The sequence below is a fragment of the Macrotis lagotis genome, chromosome X, assembly GCF_037893015.1.
Source record: "Macrotis lagotis isolate mMagLag1 chromosome X, bilby.v1.9.chrom.fasta, whole genome shotgun sequence".
In the NCBI taxonomy this organism is placed as follows: domain Eukaryota; kingdom Metazoa; phylum Chordata; class Mammalia; order Peramelemorphia; family Peramelidae; genus Macrotis; species Macrotis lagotis.
In genome coordinates, this window is record NC_133666.1 from 668,504,409 (window position 1) to 668,522,681 (window position 18,273).

At 40.7% G+C, this 18,273-nt stretch overlaps 1 protein-coding gene across 13 annotated transcripts in view; it reads left to right on the top strand.

Moving 5' to 3' along the window:
- The window catches only part of PITPNM2 (phosphatidylinositol transfer protein membrane associated 2), a 261,092-nt gene that overhangs the window by 38,223 nt on the left and 204,596 nt on the right, over positions 1 to 18,273 (top strand). Inside the window, exons 1-2 of one of the 13 annotated variants that reach the window (XM_074205465.1) lie at positions 1 to 9,293; positions 13,497 to 17,484. The exon at positions 1 to 9,293 is cut by the window's left edge and continues 19,107 nt beyond it. The exons of 11 other annotated variants lie outside the window; for them this stretch is intronic. The gene's annotated coding sequence lies outside the window, so the exon portion shown is untranslated. Of the gene's footprint in view, positions 17,485 to 18,273 lie in introns of all 13 variants that reach the window. One more of the 13 variants, XM_074205464.1, reaches the window with a different exon arrangement.

Here is an 18,273-nt window from a genome sequence, read left to right on the forward strand (position 1 = left end):
GGGAACCCAGTGGAAGAGGTGGAATGGTGGAAGCCAATTTGCTTTACAGTTTCCTCTAGTGGCCTTGACAACCTTTTAGAAAAAGCCTTTGGCCAAGAGAAGCAAACCTGGCAGTTGTTTGGCAGCCACACAAGAGGTCAGTATCAACCACTCCACCTGGGCTGGAGCTGAGGCAAGTTCTTAAATGAGAGGTGGGACCTGAATTGTGCTTGGGAAGCAGAGAGTCAGAGCTGGGGAAGGAAGATATTCAGGCAAGGTGTGGTGGTGGAAGGTGGAAGTTGGACTTCGTTGGCTAGTTCCATTAGAAGGGAGAATGGATGAAGGGAAGTACTATGATTTCAATCTGGAGAGGTAGCTCAGCTAGGAGCTTCTGGAGATCAAACTTTTTGCCCCATTTTCCGAGCACTTAGTGCAAGGCCTGGGTCACTACATAGACATTTTATAAATGTTTATTGATTTCAGCTGTTCATCACAAAGCTGGGCTCTGATGGTACCTCTAAGTATACTGTAACTTTTAACCTCAGGGAAGAGGTGCAGATGGATCTATTTGCTTGTGGTGTAGTGGGCTGAGTTGTTGGGGTTTTTTTTTTTGTTGTTGTTTTTTAAAGGAAAAAGACAAGCATGGTTGGAGGTACGCCCCTTGAAACACTAGAGACCTGAGTGATGACTTTCCATTTGACTCACCAAAGTCAGAAAGCTGACACAGCTTCCCATATTTCTGGTGAGGTATGATGGTGTCATAACTGATGTGGTATGCTGGTGTGGCCCCACAGCAAGAGAAGGAAAAAATCCTACTGGAATTTTTCTTTGGAATCCCCAATTTTGAAAAGTTTCCAGGTGAAAGAAATCTGAAATCTGAGTGTAGATTGAAATACAGTATTTTCACTTTATTTTTCTTACTTTTTCCTTTTGCAATATGACTAATATGGAAATATGTTTTGCATAATTTCACATGTATAATTCACATCATATTGCTTATCTTCTTAATGGGTGGGGAGGGACTGGTAGAAGGAGGAGACAGTTTAGGATTAAAAATTTTTTAAAATGCTAAAAGTAAATAATAAATGTGTTTTTCTTTTTAGAAATGTTCCAGGTTGGTCTTATTATATTCTTTAAAAGAAAAGCCAGCTATACATAATAGTGAGACCTGAAGTTTCTGCAGTCCTCTTTTTTTCCCCTCTCCTAAGTATAGGCAAATGACTCCTATTTTATTTAGTGTTTATTAAATTCAGAATAAAAATAAGAATTAATTTTAAAATGGGGAGTTGAATTTGCTGACCTTTGAGAGTCCTAGTTCTAAATTGATGATTCTAAGACCTAGATTCAAATCTAACCTCTGATGCTTTCTAGCTGTGATACTCTGGGCTAGTCACTGAGTCTCCTGAATAGAATATCAATGTTCATTCTTGAAGAGGCACCAGCCTATGTTGGAGGGGAGCCTCCTTCTAATGAAAAAAAAATCATAGGCCCTTGATGTGTATTTCTTTAACCCACCTATTGATCCCTAAAATGTCAGAGGAATTAGCACTGAACCAAAGCTAACACTGTGATGGGAATGGAAAAATCAAAATTTCATGGAGTTGTGTAGTCAAATGGATGAAGGCAGTGTCATGGAAAGATTGAATCCAGAGAACCTGGGTCTAAATCCTGACATGTTAAATTGAATAAGTCACTAAACCTGCCTTAGTTTCCTCAATTATAAAATTGAGAGTGTTGAACCAGACCTAGATCTCTGATTCTAAAAACTTATGGGATTAACTGTATCAGAATCCTATGTAATCATATTCTATTTAGAAGGGAAAGGACCTCTTAGTTCCCTTCTGTAGATGAGAAAACTGATGCCCAGAAAGAATATGAGACTTGACGAGTACTTAATAGTAAACATAGGCTTCGAACCCATGACCTTTAAGTTCTGTGCTTCTTCCTTTTCATCAGAGCTCCATTCTTGATTATTTTGGAGGGCAGCCCCTGAACCATCTCTTTAATACACAGGAACTTTTGCCTTTTACCTTTCTTTTTATCCATTTTGCTTAGCACATAGTAGGTGCTTAATAAATATTTATTAGTTGACTATTGTCAGTCTAATAATACATCTTTATTTTTTTCAAATTCAAGTGACGTCTGATTTATTTTCTTCCAAGGATTCCCCAACATCCCTTGAGATAATTAGAGACATCTTGAGTTGTCACCAAACCAGGGCTAGGGCTCATTGAATTAAGAGGTTCCTTCTAGAGCTCTTGAGTCTCCCAAAGAGGAAGTGCTTGAAAATAAGCACTAAGCTCTGTCATCACCAATGATAAAAGCATGGGGTCACAGGAGTGTGGGTTCAGTCACCTGATGCACTGGTGCATGGAAGGAAGAGTGAACAGGGGCATGGCCCACTTCTGTAGCAGCCAGGGAAGATGACTTATCTGACTTTCCAGAGTATGGAGAGCTAGCCAAGGGATGGATTTTTTTTTAGTGATGCTGGTCCCTGGAGCTAAGACTTGATGTTGGAGCTAAGTCACAGTGTTTCTGGAAGGGACATGTGTTTGACAATCCTTACCGCATCCAGTAGCCAGATGGTCTAAACAACCAATCAGTGTTGCGGTATGTAAATATTTTCAATCATTACCATGGCGCCGTTGTGTTGACATAAAAGTGGATGAAGTATAACTTGGGGGATGTTTCTGGCTCTCAGCTGCTGGGGCCTTGGCCAAACCAGAGACCCAGGCCCTGCTAAACTTGAGGCCTGAGGATGGAGGGGAGAGAATCTTTGGGGTAAATTACATATTCAGGATTATTTTTCTTTGACCTATTAACTAGGGTTCTTCTAGTCTTTGGGCTCATTCAAAGGAACAAACCCAGGTGTTTCCCTCCTTTTTATAACCCACCTGCACTTTTTCTATTTTAATTTTCTTTACTGTGACCCAGAAAATAAAGGAGAAATTGCTACAGACAGGAAGACTGAAGTTGACTTAGATTATAACTGGTGGTTTATTTGCATCTGCCTCCCCTCCCCACCCCCCATACTTCCATCAAAGTTAAAGACCAGCCCTTTTCTGTTTCCTCTTCCCTCTCTATATTCTCCATCTTGGCAGGCTCATGATTTGAACTATCACCTCTCTGCAGATGACTCCCAAGTCTGTATTTCTGGTTCTGGTCTCAAGACCTGCAGCCCTGCCTTTTAAATTGAACCAGGGTATTGTCCAAGGTCACACAACTAGGAAATTACTAAGTGTCTGAGTCCAAATTTGAACTCAGGTTCTCCTGATTCCAGGGCTGTTGCTCTATCCACTGCTCCATATGGCCATCCCTATTCTCTTTCTTTTAAAATTAGTTTGAATAGCTTTGTCTTTACTTTGTATATTTTTATATTTACTTACCACATTGTCTCTCCCTTAGTGAGCTTTGGTAGTTTTTCATTACTTTAAAGGAAGAATTATAAAATCCTCTGCCTGTCATCCAAAGCTCTATAAAACCTAGCATCTTCTCACATTCTGGATTTTCCACTTTCCTGCTTACTCAGATATAGTGTCCTATTATCGAATCCTAGAATAAAACACCTCATTTTATAATGCCAGGTCATTGTAGGGGACTATCCCTCATTTCTGGATGTTCCCTCTCCAAGGGCTTTTTTTTTTGCAAGGCAATGCCCAAGGCCACAGAGCTAGGTAATTATTAAATGTCTGAGTCTGGATTTGAACTCAGGTGCTCCTGACTCCAGGGCCGGTGTCCACTGCTCCATTTAGCTGCCCCTACAGTAGGGCTTAATAAATAATGATTGCTTGTTGATTGACTTGGATATATATCTATATATTGACTTGGATATATATCTATATCTATCTATCTATCTATCTATCTATCTATCTATCTATCTATCTATCTATCTATCTATCCTGAGGGCAGGGACTGCCTCTTTGCGTATCTTTGTATCCTTAGCTCAGTACTCATCACATAATAAGTCTCAGTACATGCATCTTGAATGACTAATATGGAAATGTATCTTGTATGACTTCATGTAATCGATATATCTCAAGGGATGGGGGAGGGTGAGTTTGGAACTCAATTTTTAAAAATGAATGCTAAAAAAATTTAAATGTAAAATTGTGAAATATTTCACAAAATAAACAACATTAAATGCTTACTGATTGATTGACTTGAATTCATTGTTTCTGGGGGCATCTCCATCTGGCTACCCCACTAACACCTCAAATGAAACATGCAGCAAACTGGGCTTGTGATTCTCTACTCCCCCCAAACTTCTTCCTCCTCTTCATTTTGATATCTGTCAGAAGCAGCACATTCACTGAGGCTCCTGTGCCTGAAATCGGAGTGTTACAGGCTGCTTTTCCCTCTCTCTCTCTTTCCTCGCCTTTCCAAGCTGTCACCACTTCTTGGTGATTCTGTCTCTGGATCATCTCTCACACTCCTTCCTCTCCTTTGTTCCTCCTGCCCCTGTCCTCGAACAGGCCCCCTATCACCACCTGCTAGGACAAATACCATATCCTTCCTCTGGTCTGCTTACCATCCTGGGGTGTACCTATTAGACTTGTGCTCCTTCCTGCTCATATCTCCCCTGCCCAGAGATGGTGTGGATGCTCAGCCATCCCGAGGTCTTGGGGGATTCTACCCTGCTTCTCTCCCTCCTCCAACCTTTTAGGGTCTCCTCACAGACAGTTTCTTTTTCTTCTTTTTTCTCAACCTCTATGTGTACAAAATAGGTTACCTCAGTAGAAAATGAACTCCCTGAAGAGAGTCTCTTTAATTTTTGTTTTTGTATTTTGGGTGCCTAATGGCAGAGGGGAAGGAATAAGTATTTATTCATTGCCCATTATGTGCCCACAACTCTCCTAAGTGGGGTTTTTTTTTTGGTAATAAATAGTGTCTTATTTGATTCTCAATACAACCATGGAAGGTAAATGCTGTTATTATTTCCTGAGGTAAATTACTTGTCCAGAGTCACATGACTATCTGAGGGAGGATTTGAATTCAGGTCTTCCAGGCCCAGCACTCTATCTAATTAATGCTGCTGCTACTGTTTGCTTTGTTCTTGAAGAAGTTTGGATATCAGGGAAGTTATGCCATGATATCCACATGAATTGGATTTGAGGGGGGGGGGGTGATGCTGTGCTAAGTCACCAGCCTTATTTTCTCCTCTGGAACCATCCAGGTCCAGTAGCCAGATATGGAACAGGATGCAGATGGCCTGGATGGGAGGCAATCAGGGTTAAGTGATTAGCTTAAGGTCACATAGCTAATAAGTGTCTGAGGCTGGATTTGAATTTAGATCTTCCTATTTCAGGGCCGGTGTTCTTCCCATTGTGCTGTCTAGCTGCCCTAGAATCCATTTAAAACATTTGTTGATCAACTCATCACCTGATGAGTAAAGCTCACACTTTATTGGCTCTCACATAAACTCTCCATCATTTTTTACTATCCTAGTTTTCCAGACATTTCCTGTGTTATCTTCCATGCCCTTTCGGATCAGACCAGTCTCTCTGGTTTTTGCTATCCCCAAGGCTTTTCCCTGTGCCTGAAATGATTGCTCCTCAGCTCTTCCCCAGTTCTCCCATTCCTTTGCATGCTATTGGGTTCCTTCCTGCTCTGGCTTTCTAGTTTAATTGAGAGGTAATTGACTGAATTTACAGGTGGAGCAGCTTAGCTGCTAATCTTCCCACTAGCATCACAGACTTTCAGCATGGGAAAGGATGTCAGAAACCCAGACCCGCCCAGGACCTAGAATCCTCTCCACTCACACTTGTGGATGAAGAGCCTTCCAGATCCTCTTGTTCTGACTCCTCCAACCTCATCAGATGCTTGTCTTGCATTTCTCCAATACCCTTCACTTGTGATATTTTTTGTTCAGTCACCTTTGCTGGATAATACTTTCCACTACACCATAAACTTTCGGAGGGAAGGGGCCATGTCTTATTCAAAGGATTCCCACCTGATACAATGCTAATAACATAGTTTTGGTTGATCCATCAACAAGCATGAACTGAGCTGCTACCATTGGCAGGTATTGGAGCAGATCCCCCAAATAGTTCTTGCATGAATGGGAGAAAAAAAATTGGGAAAGGAGAGGTAACTTTGGTAACATCATTATTTATGTGTGTGTGTGTTTCTTAATTTTTTACTATCAGATTACAATATCGAGGAGGACAAGAAGTATGATTATATGTAAAAATAATCCTCATTCCATTTATAGGAATAAAGAGAAGTATTTTTAAAATGGTATTGATCAATTTTTTATTATATCTTCTGTATTTCCAAATATATCCCTTTCTCCTCCCTTACCTGGTAAACTGTCTGTTCCACCAAAGAATGAAAAAGAGTAGTGAAGCAAAATTGACCAAAACATCTATAGATTCTTGAAGTATATGCAATGCCTTATACCCATAGACACCCCCACACACACACATACACCTCTTCAGAGCAAAGAAGTAGGTGCTTTTTCTCTCTTCACTAGAGCTAGTTTATTCATTGTGATTGTAGAACATCATTATCATCATTATTAATGTTAGCTCTTTCCAATTACATTGTCATCATTTTGTATATTATTTTCCTGGTTCTGCTTTGCTCAGCACTTCACTCTGCATTAATTTTCATAAGTTTTCTGGGATTCTATGAATTCATCATATTTGTTGTTTCTGTTGGATTGTAAATTCCTTGATACTAGGGATTATTAATTCTTTGTAATACATAATAGGTGCTTATAAATGCTAGCTTACCAAAGACATTCAAAAAAGGGAGGAAGGGGAAAGGATCTATTTGTACAAAAATATTTATAGCACCACAAAAAGAGTGGTGGCTAAGAATTGGAAATGGAAAGGATGCCCCTCAATTAGAGAACTAGCTAAACTCATTGCGATATAGGATTGTAATAGATATATTATTATGCTATATGACATAAGGATGATTTCAGTAAAACCTGGAAAGACTTAACATGAACTAAAATGACCAGAACCAGGAGAACATTGTACACAGTAACAGCAATATTGTTTGATGAAGACTGTGAATAACTTAACTATTCACATCAATACATTGGTCCAAGACAATCCCATGATCCTAATGATGAAGCATACTATCCTCCTCCAGAGAAAGAACTGATAGATTGAATATAGACTTAAAGAAAGCTTTCTGTCACTTTCTTTCCTTTTTTTCTTTTGAGTCTTTTTTTTAACAAAGTGACTAATATGGAAATGTTTTATATAATTGCATATTATAATCTAAAAAAGTATAAATACCTGTTGAAGTTAATTAAATGTGCCTAAATTTAATTACATTTATTTAATAAATTGAATTTATCAACTACAAAACAACCCTTGCTGTTTGATTCTTATGGCACCTTAGTATTCTATTACATTTCTCTACTTGGGTTGACTCTTGTTCGTTATTGAAGACCTAAATGACATCACTATGTTAGAGATGAGTTAAGTGTGTTTGACTGTGGCTGATCATACCAAGATGAGTTCAGAATGCTCTACCACAAGTGAGGCACAAATAGTTCATGTGAAAACTTGGGGTGGATACTTTAAATTTACATATCTCATGTGTCCTTTCAGCTGCTTCCATTCTGCCTTGCTCACAGAGTACAGCACCCTCTCTGATGAGGGCATGCCATGCTGGGTAGTCCTGTGCCAGTGTCCCCCTTGCTACAAGTCACTTGGAACTAGAATCATTTTTATCACATTCCCATAGTTCCTCCTCTTCACTGCCAGAGTAGAACAATCTCCATTTACTCTTCTCTTTTTGGGACCTGGCTTTATAATTATTCATAAACCCAGAAGGGTACCAGGGAGGCAACAATAACCCTCTTCATTATAATTATCCAGAGGAAGACCTCTTCAGTATAATTATCCAGAATTTGAGAAATTTTGGGGGGTTGATGTTGTCCTCTTTTCTGTTTACACTGTTGCAGTCTTGTACTTTCTTGGTTCTACCAGTTTCACTTTGTATCAGATCATGGAACTTGCTTCTTTAAGGTCATCCTTTATATTGTTTCTTAGCAGTAAAATTCAATTATATTCATGTACCCTAATTTGTAGTCATTCATTCCTCAATTGATGGACACTCCCTAGAAACCCCAAACTTTTTTAGAGTAAACTATCATAGGAATCTCTCCCATTTTGCACATGGTATACCTTTGAGTCTTTTTGGAACCACAGAATAGGCCTTTCCATTTATCCTCATTTGTATCTATTAATCATTCTAGCTTGTTGAAATGTTTGGATCCCGACTGTCTCTTCCTTGAGGACAGGGACTACCATCTTTTACCTGTTTTTGTATTTTCTGAGTTTACAAAGTAGGTGCTTAATAAATGATTATTGATTGTATGATTGTTTTTAAGCCACTGATTTAAAAAAATATAAAACTATAGTTTTTTCTGGAGAAGGCATCAACTATGTATCAGATCTTTGGGAGAAACATGAGGATAGACATGCCATTCTGAACTTTGGCAGAGAAAACTTTTATATCTTTTTACTGTTTGTCTTACTGTTTCTCTGTTAAGCCTAATCAGGAAATTAATTTTTGGTCATTGTGAACTTAGCTGAATCTTTATCTTTCAGGACTCTACTGTCCTAGGACATTGATTTCCTTTTGGGATCTGTGAGCTTCTGGGCACAAACCAGGGGCTGTTTTTAGGACCTGCTGTTGTATTTTGTAACTTTATCCCAATGTTTTAGGGAGGAAAAAAAAAAGAAAAGTAAAAATAACCCAGCAGTTCTGGGAAACAATGCCAATAGGAGAACTCATGGGGGCAGAATCAGAAATAGAAGTCACTTCTTTCAGACTCCTTGGAATTTTGGGAGGGACTGAGAACCCCCTAAGGTTCACTCTGGTTAGGTGGCTGGGTATCTAGTTGTTTCTAAATCCCAGAGCATCTAGAATAATTTTGGAAAAAATCAGACAATGCTTAGCTCTTGTTATCTCTGCATGGCCCCTACTGAGTCATAGCCCCAGTTGAAAAAAAATTAGTGTTCAGGGTAGGACCAAGCACTGCAGTGGCTAGAGAAGCAGAGCTTAGGCTCTGCTAGACCTGGTTCAAATCCTATCTTTGGCATTGTGATTGGTTTGGGGTTTTTTTAGGGGGGGGGGGTTGTCAAGAAAAAGTAATCCCTCTCCCTCCAAGACAAAAAGTTAACTTGTGGTTGTTGGGAATTTTTTTTTGCACACATGAAATAATAATAGACTTTCTCCTCATTATATAATCTGTTATTCAGTATACCAGACCTTGGTAACTTGTCAAAAGTTTTTAGAACCCAGCTGTGTCGACTCCGGCAACAGAGGGCTGTTGCCTCTCCCTCATAGTAAGTATTAGTCACTCTGTACTTAGCTAAATTTAACTTTTTCTCATCCAAATGATATTTCTGTGGGGTTAGGTCTTTACATAACATTACCAACTGCTTTGTGCTGAGAATTTTTCCTCCATTTGCCAGATTCTGTGTGTGTGTGTGTGTGTGTGTGTGTGTGTCTGTGTGTTTGTGTCTGTGGACAGTTCCATACATGAGTGAATCAGTCCCTTTTCCTCCTCTGCTCGCTCTCCTTTGTTCTTCATCCTTTTTTTTTTTTTTTAAGGTTTTTGCAAGGCAGATGGGGTTAAGTGGCTTGCCCAAAGCCACACAGCTAGGTAATTATTAAGTGTCTGAGACCGGATTTGAACCCAGAAACGCCTGACTCCAGGGCCAGTGCTTTATCCACTGTGCCACCTAGCTGCCCCTGTTCTTCATCCTTTTATCACTGTGTTGAAGGTGATAAAAAATCACTTCCTCCAGACTCTTCATGGTCCTTGCTAATGCAAGGGGCCAGACTATGCTCTTCATTCTGAGGTCTCTTCTCTCCCATCTCTCAGGGTTATTGTTGCCTCCCTGGCGCCCTTCTGGGCTTCTGAAAGGAAAGCTGAGGTGAAAAACAGAGAGATTGGTGAGAAAACGAAATGAAAAGAAAGAATGAAGAAAAAATGAATAAAAGAGTAGAGAAAAAGGCCATGTAGCCTTCAGATGATCATAGATGAGACAGATACAAGAATTCCTTCCTAAAAAGAGTTTACCTTTTATTAGGAGGACCCAAGATATCTAAGTATATGTGACATATGTGTAAAATGAACACATGATCATTTGAGGGGGTTAAATGTACTAGCCAGTGGGAGTGGATTAGGAAATGACTTAAATAGCTGAACTTTGAAGGAAATGAGGGGCCCTCAGAGTAGCCCTATCTATATCTCTGTATTTTCTCTTGGGGAGAAAGAAAAATACTCTGGACTTGGGTGTGAGGGAAGCATCTGTGCAAAAGTAGGGAGGCAGGAAATTGCATTTCATGTGTGAAGCATAGGAAGAAGGGCCAGTTTGGCCAAACAAAAGGATTCCTGAAGGAGAGTGATGTATAATAATGAGCACATTTTTGGATGTCACAATGAAATTAGAGTTAGGAAGACCTGAGTTCATATTCAGTTTCAGATACTACCTAGCTGGGAGGATCACTTAACCTTGATCTTCCTCAGTTTCTTCATCTTTAAAAATAGGAATAATCACAGTTCCCTCCTACCAGGCTTATTAGGAAGATCACATGAGATTACATTTGTAAAGTTCTTTGCACACTTTAAAGTTTCATATGAATGCTATGATGATGGTGATGATGTTGGCTAGAAAGGTAGATGGAAGCATCAAAAGTCTGAAGGTAAAGTTTTATTTGATCTGTTTAAATAAATTTCCTATTTGGACCCCCCCCCCCAAAAAAAAAGCCTGAAGGTATCAGACAGAGATTGTCATAGAATATCTTTCCATTCCCAGTGCCTAACACGGGCCTGGAATAAAGTGGGAATTTCATAAAAATATCAAATTCTACCTACAAATAGTAGGTGCTTACTAAATGCTTGTTGATTACATATTGCTAAATCTCACAGTATATAAGGCTCATTTTCACCTGCTTAGGAAACTTGCCATAGTCAGATCAGTCTTTTTTAAAAAAAGAAAAATGTATTGATGATAACTTTTTTTCATGACCAACATTTCTCAATGTATCCTTACCTTTCTGTTCTAAAGAGTCACCCCTTCTAATAAAGGAGAAAAAGGAGAAAAAAGAAGCAAAACTGAACACATTAGCCAGATCTGATATTGTTTGCTGTTTTCCATTCCCCTAAGTCCCCTGCCTCTGCAAAAAAAAAAAAAAAAAAAAAAAAAAAAAAAAAGACAGTGAGATTTCCCTTCTTTGGACCTTGGCTTAGACTTTTCACTTTTCTGTAACATCCAATTTTAATTCTTTTGTTTTTGTTCTTTCCATTTACATTGTCCTTAATGGTATTTTTACTGGTTTATTGGTGGTTTCTTCTTTTCCTTTGCATCATTTCCTTTGACTTCCCTTGATTCTCTGTAAATGTAATCATCGGGCTTTGTTTTTACATGTAGTATCACATCTTTACATCAACTACCACAACTTGTTTAATCATTCCCCGTCATTTCTGCCAGTCCTTCTGTTCATATAGGCATCATCCCCACTCTTTTGCTTCTCATCCATCTTTCCTTATCTGTTGCTTCAATAGATTGCCATGGCTGTTTCTCCTTGTTTGTCTCCCTGCTCCACACAAATAGGTACCATCTCGTAGCTCTCCCTCCTTCCTTTGGCTAACCTCCTTGACAAGACCATCTACAATTAGGGCTTCACTTCCTTTTCTCTAATGAATTCTCTACAGTGGTTTCCAACTTCTTCAAACAGCCTCCTGCCCTCTTCAGATTAAACAGTCATCACTAGCCAAATCTAATGGCCTCTTTCCAATCTTCAATTTTCTTGGCAACTTTGAAAGAAGTCTTTGACACTGCTGATCACCTTCTCCTTGATATCCTCTTGTCTCTATACTTCTAGAGTTCTGTCCTGTCCTCCTGCTATAGCTTTCCAAGGATCACATCCACTAAAACTGAGTGTGCTCCTGGGCTGTATCTTGGACAGTCTTCTCTTCCTCTATACTATTTCACTTGCTGATCTTCCATTGTTTCAGTCATCACCTCTTTGCTGATGATTTTCAGGTCTGTTTATGCCAGACCTCTCACCTGACTTCCAGACTCACACCTCCAACTTTCTATTAAATATCTCAAAGACGTCTTCAATACAACATGTTCAAACCTAAATTCATTCTTTTCCCCTAAACCATCCCCAACTTTCCCACCTTCCCTATCACTAGAAGCCACCATTTTCTTGGTTGAAACTTGAAATGTGGGTTTCATCCTCACTTCCTGTCTCTCTTGGGGCAACTAGGTGCTAGAGCACTGACTTTGGAGTTGAAAGCATGGGAGTTTGAATCCAGTTTCAGTCATTTACTAGCTGTGTGACCTTGGTCAAGTCACTTAACCCTGATTGCCCCGCATTCAGGACCATCTCCAGTCATCCTGATCCATATCTGACCACTGGACCCAGATGACTTTGTAGGAGAAAGTGAGGCTGGTGACTAAGCATAGCACCTCCTCACTCCAATCCAATTCATGTATTTGTCATGGCATCACTTCCCTGATGTTGTGTTCTTCTTTGAGAATGAAGAACAACCATCCGTCTTCTCTCTCTTATTCTTATTCTTCCCCCATATCTAACATGTTACCAAGTCTTAGTGATTTTACCTTTGTAACATCTGATACTGTCAGAGGCTCTCAGGTCCTTAGGCCCAGACAATTGAAGTGGCCTACTGATTTCCCACTGCAGTTCATCCTTTCCTCAGCTGTTAGTCAGTCTTCCTGGGCAGCTTAGGTGGCAGATAGAGCACTGGCCTTAGAGTCAGGAGGAGGGGAGTTTGAATCTAACCTCAGTCACTTGACCCTGATTGCTTCCCATCCGGGACCATCTCCAGTTGTCCTAATTTACCTCTGGCCTCTGGACCCACATGACCCTGGAGGAGAAGGTGTGACTGGTGACTGAGCACAGTGCCCCCCCATCAGATCCAACTCTGTGATGTCATGATCTTCTTCAAAAATGAAGGACAAACAAACATTAATCAGTCTTCCTAGAATATTCATCCAACCATAGCAACCCCTCTCCTCCATTAAATAAACTTCAGTGACCCCCTAGAACTTCTGATAGGCCTGGCAAAGGCTTTCCCTACTTGTCTTCCTAGTGTTCTTACATTTTCCTCCCCTCCATGTTCTCTTCAATACCGTAACACTGGGCTCCTGGCTGGTCCTTAGACAAGTCCCTCCATCTCTCAGCTCTAGATAGTTTCTCTCCCTCTGCATCTCTTCCCCAGGCTTCCCTGACTTCTTTCAAGTCCCAGCTAAAATACCCTCTTTCTTTGAGAAGAAAGAAACCTTTCCTAATTTCCCCTTAAAGTTTGGTGTCTTTTCTCTTTAGATCATCTCCAATTCATCCTGTCTATAGCTTGTTTGTAAAGAGTTATTTTCATGTTGTTTTCTCCTTTAGACTAGAAGCTCCCTGAGGGCAAGGACCGTCTTGCTTTTCTTTTTATCACTGGTGCTTAGCACAGTGCCTGAGACATAGTGGGTGATTAATAAATTTTATTTCCTTCTTTCTTTAAGGTACTGCAGGTTAAAAAGCATACAAAGGCCTTTGCCAAGATCCTCATCAAGATTTGCTTGTAAGGCAGTGAGACCAACTGTTGAACAGACAGTACAGGATTTCTGTCCTTCCCCACAATGAGTCCTGACCTTTCAAAGCTGGCCCCCTTGACACTTGGACATTCCTGCAGTGATGATACCATTGGCTAGCAGGTTTTGCTCCTGTTTTATCTGCAGTGAAGAGCTTTCTTCTGAGTTCCTTGAAAAATCACAAGACTATTATTTTAAGGTTAATCTACACTGTCAAATTCAACTGGAATGAACATTTGACAACTTTGTGATTAGTCCTCTTCTACCTTCCTCTCTGTAATCTGAATTGTTTATATTTGTTAATGATCATTAAGTTCATAATAATGAAAACTTTGAAAAAAAAATCAATTGAACTACATAGAGAGGAAGTGAGAGTGCCCCTTCCTGAAGAGCTTTTGGAGGTATGCCTTATGGAAAATAGAGTCATGTGTTGTTCAGACCCAGGCTGGACTGGATGAGCTCTGAAGTTCCTTCCAGACTGAGATTCTCTAACCCTCTCTGGAAATGGCCTTAGTTCCCACTATGCCTCACTTTTCGTCCCCAGTAGAATGTAGCCTTCCTGAGGGCAAGGAGAGACAGTTGGGCATTTTTTTTTGTCTTTGTCTCTTGTGCCCAGCTTGCATTGTTGTGTCGTTTCAGTCATGTCTGACTCTTCATGATCCCATATGGGGTTTTCTTGACAAAAATCCTGGAGTGGTTTGCTGTTTCCTTCTCTAGTTCATTTGACAGATGAGGAAACTGAGGTAAACAGGGTTTAGTGACTTGCCCAAGATTACTCAGCTGATAAGTCTGAGACCAGATATGAACTCAGGAAGATGAGTCTTTCTGATTCCAGGTCTGGCTTTCTATATCTACCAAGCTGCTCCTAGCACCTGGCGCAGGGCCTGGTTTGTTGGAGAAGGGACCCTACAGGTCATTGAATCTGATCCCCTTAACATATGCAGATGAGGAAACTGAGCCATAGAGTAGTTAAGTGACTCAGGGTGAGCTAGATTTTTCTGCCTCCAAGTCCAGCCCCTTTCACCAGTGAATACAGTTTAAATGTTAGTGAATGCTTATTGAAATAAATCAAATTTGGTCCAAATATTGGTATCTTCCAATTTGCTTGCCCACCTTCTATAATTCACTTGGTTCTGAATGACATTTGACTGTTTCTAAAAATGAAACCTACCCATGGGAAACATTCCAGAGAATGCTTTGAAGGTAGTTCCTGAGGAAGAAAAGACTTAGCGTCAGTGAGAGAGAGAGAGAGAGACAGACAGACAGACATACCAACCTTTCAAGGACACTAACTGCCTTGGAGGGAGGATATCCTTCCCTTGACTCATACATTTAGAGTTCAAGGGCACCTTTGAGACCATCTCATCTTGCCCATTTGTCATTTTATTCATGAGAAAAACTGAGCAAGGAGGTTAGGTGAGTTGCCCAAGGTCATGGGTAGTAAGAGGCAGTCAGGTTTGAACCCAGGACCTCTGACTCCAAAGCCTCTTCTTTGAATGCTCTGTATGAGTTGTGATGTTTGTTAAATAAGTCTCTTTCCTTTAGTCACTTCCAAACTGGCTTGAGTTGTTAGAAGTTTTTTCCTGTAGCTTTTGCATGGTTGATATGAATCAGTAGTCTAATTCTGGTGTCCCTGGGGTGCCATGGTCGAGGGATAGCCAGAGGAAGACAAAGAAACAGGGACCGTACCCCTTAATATGAGGATGTTTAGCCTGGAGAATGGGGGGGGACATGCCGAAGGACCATCCTGTGGAGGATTTGATTGTTCTGCTGGGCCCCAGATCCTAGAAGGTGCAAAGGGATAGATTTTCATTTGCTGTACCAGCCTTGTTATACTTTCTTCCTTTTCTGCCTATACTCTGTGCATGTGACATTCCATGAGCCTTTCCCAGACTGGAAATGTTCCCTCTCCTTCCCTCACCTACTTCCTGGCTCAGAGGAGCAAGAACTACTCACCCTATCCCCCAGTCATCCCTCTGCTGTCACCTCTGTGTTGGCCCATATGGATTGTGCCTGAAGTCAACCATTGGAGCATAGTCTCTTCCATTAGAGTGGGAGCTCCTGCAGAGCTTATTTTAGTTTTTGCCTTTTTTTTTTTCCCCAGAGGCTAGCCCAGAACATGTTGTTTTGTTCAGTTGTGTCCGACTCTCCATTACCCCCACCAATGCTGACCATGGGGTTTTCTTGGCAGATTCTAGAGTGATTTGCCATTTCCTTCTCTATTGGATTAAGGCAAACAGGGATAGGTGACATGCTTAGGGCTACATATCTAATGAGTGTCTAAGATCAAATTTGAACTCTAGTCTTCCTGACGCCATACTCGGCACTCTATCTACCAAGCTATCTAATTACTTACCCACTACAAATAAATACTTGTTGTTTGGCTTGCTATCAGGGAAAGTATTCTCTTAATGAGAGTAATGGACCATTCTGATAGGTAGTGAGTCCTCTGTTGCTACTGGAAGACTCTCTGTCCACCCTGAGAAGACCCCTTTGTGGAACATGATGGTGGGTAAGGAGATTGTTCAGTTCTGGATTGTTCTTGATGGCCCCTGAGGCTTCTTTCAGCTTAGAGATGCTGTGGCTCGGTTATCTTCCTGACTCTGTCTCTGCCCTTCATTTGGCAATCTCTCCTACACTAGTGACATCTCTCCTATTATTGTTAGGAACCAGTATTGATTTAAATTTTATTCGATGTCAGTCTCCTGCCACCTGTTTGCCTTTGATTAATTGCCTACACTAGTGCTGTAGGCTCCCAGAGGGAGGAGGGCCCTGGCCTTCTACCTGTTTCTAACTTCCAAGGCTAGTGGCAAACAGTAGGTGCTGTCAGATGGTCAGTGTGATTGCCCTCTAAGAAAGCGGCCGGCTCCCTTCCATTCCAAATCCTGTGATTCACTGACCTCTTCCCACAGGAAGAACTCTACTGAGAAACTGGTAGGTTATTCAGATTCCTGCCTGAGTTTTGGAGAGGGATATCCAAGGAGGCTTATTGTGTAGCTGCCCAAATTAGAATGGTTGGCTGATCCCCTTGCATGGCCCATGCCAATTGGGGGTGTTCAAAGTGGTGCTCACAAGAGAGGAGAAGGCGTTGTCAAGGATAGGAGGAAGGGGGAGCAAAGGCAAGGATGATGGGGGTCTCTGGTGGCTTGGAGAATACTAATGAGCCATAACAATAACATGCTTTCTTTAGCTGTTTAAAGTTTTCTAAAGGCTTGACAGGCTTTCTTTATATCAGCCTCACAACAACTCTGGAAGGGTTTATTAGGAGTATCACAGTCAGAAATTCATGCTCAGAGTGGTTCAATGACTTGTCCAGGGTAACGTTCTTGGTTTCCCAGCTAGTATTCTAAGCTAGTACTCCTGAGGTCTACAATACTTTTTGGCTTCTTGAGACCTTTAATATGAGCACAGGGTCATGGATTTAGAGTCTGAAGGGACACCATTCTCAGAGGTGAAGAAACCTAGGCCTGGAGAAATGAAGGAATTTGACCAAGGTTGCAGAGAAGCATCAGAATCAGGATTTGATCCCAGAACCTGCCCTCTCTCCACTACACCAACCTCTCCTTCCTTTTTCTTTTTGACTGGTTTTAGCTGAAGGGCTTCTTGGTCATGCTTCTACTTTAGAATCGAAGTGGCCTTTTCTTCTTATTGTCTCTGTCCTTGGATCCTAGGAAGGGGAACTTGGGGTTCAAGGACATCCATTTTTCAATATGTCCCTTTCTGCCCTCTTTCTCAGACATTAGAAATCCTTCAGAGGGAACTTGGGTTTATAGCTGGAAGAGACCTTTGACTTCACTGGTTTGACTTCTTTATTTTCCTGATGAAGAAGCTGAGACCCAGCAGAGATCCAAGATGATTTGCCTAGGGTCTATTGAAGAATAGATTCTATACTTTGCACCGAGGTCATCCCATTCTGCATGTAAGGATTAGGCTATTCTTCTGCTCTTTGGATGATCTCTTAGGGCTTTACTCACTCCTACATTCTCTGAGGCCATAAATCTGGATTCCCCTGCCCAGAGGAACACACCCATAATGATTTCCCTCTCCAGCCCTAATTGGGAAGTATCAGGGCTTAGAGTCAGAAAACCTTAATTTTTAATCTTGTCTTTGATACTTATATCTGAGTGACCTTAGACAAGTCACTTGATATTTCTCAGCTTCAGTCTCCTCATGTGTAAAATGGAAATAGTGTCTCCCTCAGAATTATTGTGAGATTTGAAATAAGATTTCATATGTGTCAGTCACACACATATATGAGAGTACTTTGCGGCTCTTTAAAAGCCTATAAAAATGTGCTAGCTATTATTATTATTTCCTCATCTATAAAATGGTGGCAGGGAGTAACTCTACTTCAAGAGAAACATATAGAAGCCTAGTGATTTCCCACTCACACTCATGCCATAGCAGGTTGAGTATTGGGCCTGAGTTTCTCATCTGTAAAATCAAGAGTTTGGGCCCTACGGTCGCCAAGACTCCTTCTATTTCTAAATTGATGATTTTAATAACCCAATAATCTGACTTCTTTTACACCCTATTTCTTTTTTACCCCTGTTAACAGCATTTTATTTTTTCCAATTACATATAAAGATAGTTTTTAACATTCATTTATGTAAGTTTTTGAGTTCCATATTTTTTCTCCCTTTCTCCTTCCCTTCCTTTCCCCTTCCCCCTCCCCAACACAGTGAGTGATCCAATACGGGTTATACAT